Source organism: Cornus florida, unplaced genomic scaffold (genome assembly GCF_030987335.1).
Source record: "Cornus florida cultivar Cherokee Brave unplaced genomic scaffold, ASM3098733v1 CherokeeBrave_3.0.0_Hap2_Chr02, whole genome shotgun sequence".
Classification (NCBI taxonomy): domain Eukaryota; kingdom Viridiplantae; phylum Streptophyta; class Magnoliopsida; order Cornales; family Cornaceae; genus Cornus; species Cornus florida.
In genome coordinates, this window is record NW_026775572.1 from 65,274,527 (window position 1) to 65,284,169 (window position 9,643).

The 9,643-nt window shown below is 36.6% G+C and overlaps 2 long non-coding RNA genes and 1 pseudogene across 2 annotated transcripts; all 3 read right to left on the reverse strand.

The window, feature by feature from the left end:
• Positions 1-629: 629 nt before the first annotated feature.
• Positions 630-4,298, reverse strand: LOC132295175 (alcohol dehydrogenase 1-like; annotated as a pseudogene).
• A 795-nt stretch (positions 4,299-5,093) lies between these two features.
• LOC132295176 (uncharacterized) lies at positions 5,094-6,984 on the reverse strand. The gene is made up of 3 exons (XR_009478353.1): positions 6,072-6,984; positions 5,829-5,940; positions 5,094-5,488 (listed from the first exon to the last, which is right to left on the reverse strand). It is a non-coding gene; the product is annotated as an uncharacterized LOC132295176 (long non-coding RNA).
• A 193-nt stretch (positions 6,985-7,177) lies between these two features.
• On the reverse strand, positions 7,178-9,098 carry LOC132287359 (uncharacterized). Its single transcript, XR_009473007.1, has 4 exons — positions 8,592-9,098; positions 8,343-8,426; positions 8,123-8,211; positions 7,178-7,782 (listed from the first exon to the last, which is right to left on the reverse strand). It is a non-coding gene; the product is annotated as an uncharacterized LOC132287359 (long non-coding RNA).
• Positions 9,099-9,643: the final 545 nt, after the last annotated feature.

Sequence of the window (9,643 nt, forward strand, 5' to 3'; positions counted from 1 at the left end):
CAAAGTAGGAGATTCTAACCACTGAGGAGAAGCAAAAGGTGCTAGAGAAATATAAAGTGGAAGACAAACAGGTTTTTATTATTTAAAGAACTTTTCCCTAATTATAGTGGTACTGACTATTTAGAAAACAGATTTACATTAAATTAAACTTTATGAATAAATATTTTCAGTTTCTTCATTGTTTTAATTGGGACATGTTCAAATATAAGAGAGAAAAATGTGAATGTGAACAACCTTTCACTTTATTCATTTTTTATTTTGGTTTTGGAACTCTATAGGTTTTGATTGATTTATTGAATATCTTTTATAGTAGTTATGGGAAATTAGCATAGCTACTGCATTAAATGTCTGAAGACTTGAAACTGCTTAGTCCTTTAACAGATGCAGCATGTGTGCTCCCTTCAAAGAATGATGTTAGGTAATTTTGGTCTGCACATTGCTCAAAAAGACAACTTTAGCCTCCATCTACCTCCCTTGCATGGCCTATTGGCAAGGCCTCCTGTGGTGTAGTTTGGTCTTTCACACAATTAAAGAAAGTGTAATTGAATCCTTCACATTTTCTATAAAATGTTTCCACTTTATTGATACAATTAATGTGTTCAACAAATGCTACATAAAATTTTCAAATCTTTACCATATATTTCATATACATGCTATACAATCAATGGGTTCAGTTGTTGCTAAGATCACTCAGATCTTGATAAGCACTTTGACACAATCTGGTTGCTTCAGTAGGTCAAATGCTTGATCTATTTCATCCAATGAAATTTCATGAGTTAAAAGCTCATCCAGATTGATCTCCTTGTTAGCACATTTGTCTACAACAATGGGTAATTCAGACTTGGTTTTTATCCCTCCAAAAGTATAACCCTTCACAGTTCTACCCTACAAGAGTGTCGAAAACAAGACCTCCATAGCCGGCTTAGGACATATGCCAATTTGTACCAGAGTCCCTCTTCCCGGTTTAATGGCTTCTAGGGCCTCTGCCACCAATGGTGGAGCTCCGGTGCATTCAAAGCAATAGTCTACACCACTTCCTCCGGTTCCCTCCTTGATTAGTTCCGCGATAGATTTATCATATTTATCCGGAATGATAAAATCACTCATCCCGAAAACCTGTCATTTTGTAGCTTTCACTTCATTTTTGTCAATGCCAATGATTCTAGATGCTCCTTGCATACTAGCCCCTTGTATCACGCCCAATCCAACCGTGCCAAGACTAAACATTGCAACGGATGAGTCCTCTCCGGCCTTGCATTCCTTCCACAGTGCACCTAATCCAGTTGTGAAGCCACACGAGATTAAGCTAGCATGTGCCAATGGCATATTTGGATGATCAATCTTAACAACATAGTTAACATTAGCAATTGTGTACTCTGACCATGTGGAAGAGCTAAATAGGTGGTACAACTTTTGGCCTCCGAGAGACATTCTTGTAGTGTTGTCAGGCATTAGACCACGCATAGTGTAAGGTTCTTGAATTTTGTCATTTTCCAATTTATGAAATTTTCTAATTTTCGGGGGTATTTTTGTCTTTTTCTCATTTTGTGTGCCGGACATCGTGGGGTGTGCCGACAGTGTTCGAGAGTTGGGTGGGACATTTCCTTAAGTTCAGGACTCTTGGAAATGCACCGGTTGTCATTTCAACTTTTCTCCGTTTTTCGGGTCGGATAATCTCGGGTGGACCCACTACCGGAATCGTTGTGAACGGGAATTTTATTTTGGGTTCATTGCATATCATACGTAATTATTTTGTGCATATTCAATGTGGTTGTGTGCCATTTTGTATAGTTATATGCACATATGTGTGTGTAGTGGGAAATAGAAAGAAAAAGAAAAGTCAAAAAGAAAATTTTGTAATGGGACCCACCATTAGAGATTTTGTGACCAAGAGACCAACATTGGCCTCATTCTCCTTCTCTCACCCGCACTAGCTCTCTTTCCCTCTTTCCTCTTCTTTTTTCTTTTCTTTTTGGCTTCAAGCTTCAATCTTCAATTACTTTTTCGTCTTTTGAAAATTTTGGGTGCCGTTTGCGGCAAATCGAAGAGCTCGGCAAGATCTTCAGGTTGATGTAAGCAATTGCAACTTTGGTGCATCCTAGGAATTTCAAAAATTAAGGCTTTGATTTGGAGTTTTGGGGGTTTTCATCTCCATTGAGGTAAGGGTGTTCTAATGCACGATTTCTTGTGCTTTTGTGAGTTTATAACTTGAATTGATGTCTAGCATGTTCAATTAGTATAAATTCTTATAAAAATTGCTTAAATGATAGGTATGGAATATATGTGACTAATTGTTAGTTGTTTTATTATATTTAAATATGCTTACATGAAGTTAAATCCATATCTTATATGCTTGTTATGCAAAGTTGATGTTAAATGAGAATTTTAGTTATGTAGTTTAGAAATTTGCTTTATATAGCATGTGTGAGAGTTTTATGATGAAATTGATGAATTTAAGTATGAAACATTCCATGCATTTATTGGGACAGAAAAAGGGGAAAAATGTCTTTAAAATAAGTGAAAATTATTTTGGGAAAAGTTTTCTAAAAGTAATTGCGAAAACCCGGACGCCTAGGAGGTGCCTAGTGGTTCGTGGTGTTAGTGTAGTCTAGAGGGGAGTTTAGTTGAGCTAACCAGGCCAGATGCGACGTCTTGGAGGTGCCTTGTAGTCATGGATGGTTAGCCAATCCTCCTTTCATGACACATTGGAGGTGCCTTGGGTAGGGTTACACTAACGGTTTGAAAGTTGAAACGGAAATGTTTCGGACATGGGGAGTGATATTTGCATGGCATTGCACTTTATTAGAATATTTGGTATGTATGTGTTTGGGTAACAATTGTTATATTCTTGTCGCTGTAGCTGTTGCCATATACCCCTATGCTATAATCCCGTTTTCTTTTACCTATTCTTTACGTGGATTCACGAGGTTACAAGAAGTGTGTCTTAGACATTTCCTACTGAGCGTTTAGCTCACCCCATATTTTTTAACATTTTCAGGTTCGGGAAAAGAAGTGGCGGGCGACAATCCACCACAGTCTTAGTTTGGATTAGAAGAATGTATCTTTTTGCTACCTTTTGTATTAGGCCTCATTTTGTAAGGTGTTGACCCAAAGTGTATCATTTTGCAGCATGTGAAGTATTTAGTTTCATTTTGTACATGGCCATTGGGGAAATGTAATTATGTTTATTTACACTAAATCATTTAGTGTATTTTATGTAACGTGTTGTAAATTATGTTAACATTGTTATTGCTAATGTATTAGATGTTAAAATGTATTTAAATGTGTACGTGAGCGTAGTGGCGTGGGTGATTGGTTATCAATGTTGGTGTATCTCGAATAGTGAAAATTTTCGAGTTTAGATAACCCAGAACCGGTTGACGTAAAATTCCCACACGTCAACCGGATGACCTGAACCAGTTGACGTGAAATTCCCATACGTCGACCAGTATCTTGGCAGTAACTTTTTCACTGTACATGTCTTTAACCAGTCGACGTATAGCCTCCAACGCGTCGACCGGTATCTTGGCAGTGAGTTTTCCACTGTGCACATCCCAAACTAGTTGACGTGTGACTCCCCATACATCGACCGGTTCCTGTGTAGTAAACATTTGTGACTTATTTTCCCATTTTGCCCTTGACCACTCACTCAAGTGTATTCTTACACATTATAAGGTCTAGTAAAATACAATAATTATATTTTAGCCATGGGAATGACTATATTGCCCGGACTTTATCTTGTTTATTATGTGATTCAAGTAAATGACTATTTTGCCCTTTGAATCTCTGACCATTAGAATTGTGATAAATGACCATCTTGTCCTTGTTGGACTTTAATATACAAATTTAACGTGAAAGAACCATATTACCCTTGGATGATTTTGGGTCGGGTAAAGACCCGTTTGATGATCCGGACCCAGTGGATTTAGGTCGTTACACATAGGCATAGGATATATTGTGCACACATTGGTTTGTCCTGACTTGCAATTCTCACATTGCTTGCACTCTCCGAGAAATGTGGGGATGACGTGGTCTCCTTCTTTGAACTCTATGACTCCCGCGCCCACGCTCTCCACTACCCCAACACCCTCATGCCTTAGAGCTGCTGGGAACATTGGGAATGGGAGCCCATTGGAGCATAGGATGTCGGAGTGACAGAGGTTGGCGTAGAGCATCTTTATCTGAACTTCTGATAGTTTTGGTGGCTCTATTTCTACCTCTTCCAACCTTACTGGCTCCCCTTTTGCCCTACACATTGCGGCTTTGCAGTTTATGACTCGTGAGCTGCTCGTTGACATTGTTCTGGAATGATAATTCCTGTTCAAGAACTTGTCAATGGACTGATCTCGGGTTGATTGTGATGTTCCTGCAGCAGAGTAGTTTCGAGAACCGAGTGCGGATGTGCATCCTGACATACCATTCCTCCTCAAGCTAGAGCTCGTTCCCTGCATCTATCATAATAATCTCTTGGATGCATCAAAGTGATTTCGGCTCTGACTTTGCACAAACCGGGAAAGAAAGCTCACAGGATACATGATTTGATGTTTGATGATAAACTCACAATCAGATTTATTTTTTATTTTTTAAAATTTTAGTAATGGTGATATTCTTGCATGATGCACCACAATATACAAGCATGGCATGCATGTTTTGGGATTGTTAGCTAATTATAGCCAATCTGTCAAAAAAACAGAATCAAACCTAAAAAATTACAAGCTTTTTTTAGGAAAGACAAGTCAAAGTTAAATTAGCCAGTCTTTTACAATGAACTTATCTGGATTTGAAATGTTGGTTATCCCCAATTCAATGGCATCATTAGATAGGTACAAATTAAAGTGATATATGTTGATTAAAAATAATTAACTTGTGCTATCAAAATATTAATTTTGTGTGGTCTAGTATTGCCAATTTTTAATATACTGTTGCTAATTTGGGTAGTCAACTACCACAATAGATCAAGGAAGGATTTGACTTGTTTCCTAACTACCACAATTCTTAATATATTAATTTAGTAATGTTTGACCAATGTTGGCATGGTAAACATTACTTTTTATTTTTCTTTTGATGAAGGAGAATATATATATATATATATATATATTTGTGTAAGGTAATGAATTTGTATTGATAAACAGAAATGTGCATAGCTCCAAACAAACTCACAAAGCTCAGCAGAAGCTACACAGCAGCACCCAGAAGACAAAATAAACAGCAGACACAGTACATTAACAATCTGGGAACCATCTGATCTCGAAAGAAAAGGTCCGAAAAGAGGCACTAAGTGAAGCTCAACAGCGTAAGAACGGAACAACACCAAAACAACCAACTTCTCTCCCATCTATTGGACTTTTGGAATCAGTTCTTCGAAGGAGGAGAGATTCTGATATATCTGAACCCTTCTCGGTAACACGAACATAAGATTAGGACAGAATGGAATTTTCTAAACGTTGGATAGACATAAGATCGATGTTGTCAGCCTCGTGTCCTTTAACTGCAATGTTGGTAAAACTGCAGTATTATCAGTTCTCTTGGTACACTAAAAGGATGCAGAAGGTTTCAAGCAATTTTCTTAGACAAAACAATTATTTTAAGGGAATTGATTTAGTCCCTGCCTCGGGTTTTCCATTTTTTCATATTTAGTCAAGCAATTCTCTTTCACAATTTTTCATTTTTTTTTTCCCAACAATTAAGAGAATGACAGTTCATTTTTCATTGTGTTGGATTAATTTTTTTTTTTCGTTAATGTTACATGGTAGGAAAAATGTAAGAATTTCACACTTGAGCTGGTTCATAAAAGTGATAAAAATTTTTAATCTAATAAGATGTCTCACCTTTGAGGTTAAGCAATACGAATATGAAGAAGAAGAAGACTGCCAACTAATTCAATGATGTGCTGATCAAGCTACCCCATAACACAAGCCGAAACCGAAAATTTGACGTTTCCTGAGAAGTTAAAAAGGAAATATAAGATAATGGTAAACAATAGTTTCAATAGTATCGTCTCCTTTCTAAAAGAATAGATATATAAGAAGAAGAAAAGAAAGAAACAAATACAAGAGCACATTATTACTAACTTGTACGTAGTTGCAATTCGTATAAATGGAATGTGCATTCTTTGTCCACCTAGTCTTGTGTAATTGTCCCAAACAAAGTAACAAAATAAATAAATCAACTTAACTTCAAAAAAAAAAAAAAAACAGAAGAGAGTGAGAGTGAAAATAAATGAATTCTGGGTGATCAATGAATTCATAACATAAATGATGGATTTAGCTTGAGTATCACTATTATGGTTGAATATAAACGTATGGGTGATTTAATTCTGAGTTGTTGTAATGGAACACTATTTATCAAATGAGTAACTTATTCTAAAAGGTGTCTCACAGATTGCATTAGCACAAAACAATGGAACAAGAATCATGCGAATGCTAACGACCTAACTAATGGAAGACCATGTGAATGAACACTAAAATTGTCATACGATAGAAAAATGAAGGCAATTTAAGAATTATTGTTACCATTAGCGAACTCTAGAGTTTAAGTGCACCACGTGAATAAAAGTAACAAGGAAATGTTGCTGAGCATACTTGCTGAGATTCGAGCCACAAAACAGTATTCCGGTCATTGACTAACCATAGTTGGGTTTGGATGCACTTCTCTAGCCTTTGCCGGTTGGGCTAGATGTTGTGAAATTAAACAGAAAACACAGAAAAGAGATCAAACACACACAAGTACAAACAGATTTTTACTTGGGTTACCTAAAGAATCAGGGTTACGTATAAGGGTTGAAAGAATTTCACTATGATGATCAAAACAACAGCGGATATAGAAAGTTCAGAATGAATAAATACCCTCACACTAGGGCAACATAATAAATACGAAAATTCCAAAATACTCTCCAAAAAATTCAAGAGTTAGGCCTTGGTGGGCTCCACACTATCCATCACTGAATGTGTTAAGGAACATATTACCTCCCGTCTAGGGATGACAATTTACCCCAACCCGGTGGAGAATTGCCCCGCTTCAACCCCATTTAAAGCGGGGTTTGGAGAACCGTTTATTTAAATGGGGTGGGGATGGGGGATGAAAAAAAAAAAAAAAGGGGGGGGGGGGGGGGGGGGGGGGCAGATTTGGGGTGGGGAGGGATACTCCCGCCCTGCAACCGCTTGGATTACATATGAAATTACTCCTATTAGCTCCCTACCATGTTATTGTACTTACCGATTTAACATATTATATATATATCCACACTTCTAAATAAACCCTCCTCATTCCTATCTTTTAAAGCGGGGCGGGGCGGGGATGTGGCAGGGGGCGGTTATGGAGATTAGGGGTAAAAAAATAATCGGTTATGAAACGGTTTTGGGAGTGCCAAATTTAAACGGGGATGGAGATGGGAAATAAGAAACCGGCTCCAACCCGCCCCATTGCCATCCCTACTCCCGTCCCTATGAAGCAAACTTATAATGTCAACCACTATGAATATTAGAAGTCTGGGTTGAGAACTAGGAAAACCACTCACATAAGCACATAAAGACGACGCCAAGTTCATCAATCATTTCCCCACAATGGAAGACCCATGGTCCGACTAGACAACCCAAATAATTAGTTGTAAAGCACAATTGGAAACAATCTCCAGTAAGTGCATAAGACTCTTTCTTCTGAGATGTTGTCTTAGACTACTATTAACACTTACCCCTACAGCCTTGGCCAATTGCTTTGTGGCTGCTCATGCTCGATGGTCTTTATAATCGCCCTTTTGGTTGCTTCCACCTTGTTTCTTCGATCCTGTAAATTTGCATAAACTTCATATTAATATGCTGAACAAAACAAGTTACAAATTTATATCAAGCGAGGGAACAAAAGTCCTGCATTGAAGATGCATGCCCATTGTACACCTTTATCTGTTGTTCATACATGAGTTCTGGCAGAAATTAACGAATAACTGCATTTTGTTTTTCAAGATTGATATTTAGTGGTACAAATTGAACATTTGACATTTCTTGAGAAGGTGAAAAAGAAAAAAAGAAAATAATGTTTAAGGACAATTTCAAAGGTATCATCTCCTTTTATCTACATTCATAGAAGTTGCACAAGCAAAAAAAGAAATACAAGAGAGGACAATTACTCTTTGGTAATTGCAATTCATAGAATGAGTTGTGCTATCTTGTTTGTTTCAAGCAATGACTCGGCCACTCAGTCCTGTGAACATGTTCCCTAAAAATAAATAATAAATAAATAAAATCAATCGTAGTTTATATATAGAGAGCAACAATGAACAAAAAGATAGAGAATAAGATTCAGTTTTATGGTAATAAAAAAACTCAGATCCGAAAGGATGGATTTACCTTGTATGTCAGCCCCAGGGTGAAACAGAAACATTTGGGATGTGAGCAATCATTGGCCAGTCTTCCTCTGATTCTTTCCGGAATCTATCATAAAACAAGTCAGAAACAAATTTTACTTTTGAGTTGTTGTAATGCAGTTAGTGATATCAATTTGGGGCAGGTGTGAATGAAAAGTCATTCAAGTGATGTGAGGTTGCCTATCTTTGTAAAATGCAGGCAGAAAAAATGGAAGAAAATTTGTATATTGACCTGAATCAGTAACTGCATAACATTCTTTCCCCTGACTCACTTCCGTTATACATAATCTTGTCTAGACTGCTAATGGGCATCCCTACAGCCTTGGTCAATTACTTTGCGGCTGCTCATGCTCGCTGGTTGTTGTAGTCATGCAATCGGCTGCTTCTACCCGCTGTTTCTTCCTGTAAATTTTCTGAAATTTTATGCTAATCAATATGAAAGGAAGATAATTGCATACTAAAGAGCTATGTGAATTGTGCTTAAAGTTGGATTGCTCAATGTAGCTTAAAGATCATGGCAGATATGTTCGAAGCTAACTCTTGGAACTTGGGAGTTGAAGAAACTTAGTAGTAAATAATGAAGACCTGCATTTTGTTGTTATATCCTGTGATTGAGGCTGCCCTTGTAAGACAAATCCAATTATGTGCTCATGAGGCTGCCCTAGAACACCTGCACAAACTGAACATTGGACATTTTTTGGGAAGGTGAAAGAGAAAAAATAAGTTAATGGTAAATGACGATTTCAATAGTACCATGTGCATTGATGGAAGTTGCACAAGCAAAAACAAACATATATAATGAAGATCTACATTTAGTTGTTGCATTGTCCATTTGAATATATTTTTATTTAATATCATATTTCTCTAAAAAAAATAATAATAATAAAGTTATTTTACCTTCATATTTAATTGACAATTAATGATAAGGTGTAAGATGCAATTTTTTTTTTTTTTTTTAGTTCAGCGAGGTCACTTTTCGAAAAAATAATTTAGAAATTATGTGTAGTAAAGAAAAGTTAATGTTTGAATTTTGAAAGTCCGACAATTCCAGCTAATTGATGTTATTAATATTAAATTAATTAAATTTGTTTGGCTATGAAACTTTTTTTCTAATGAAATTAATTAGGTATTCCCGTTATTCTAGGAGTCTGGTTTCAATCATTTACATCTACCTCCGTTAATCACTACTCTAATATTCTTGACATAAAAAAATAATAATAATTAAAAAAAACCTTATATTTTACGGTTTTTACCGGGTGAACATGAATACAATTACTATTTTTT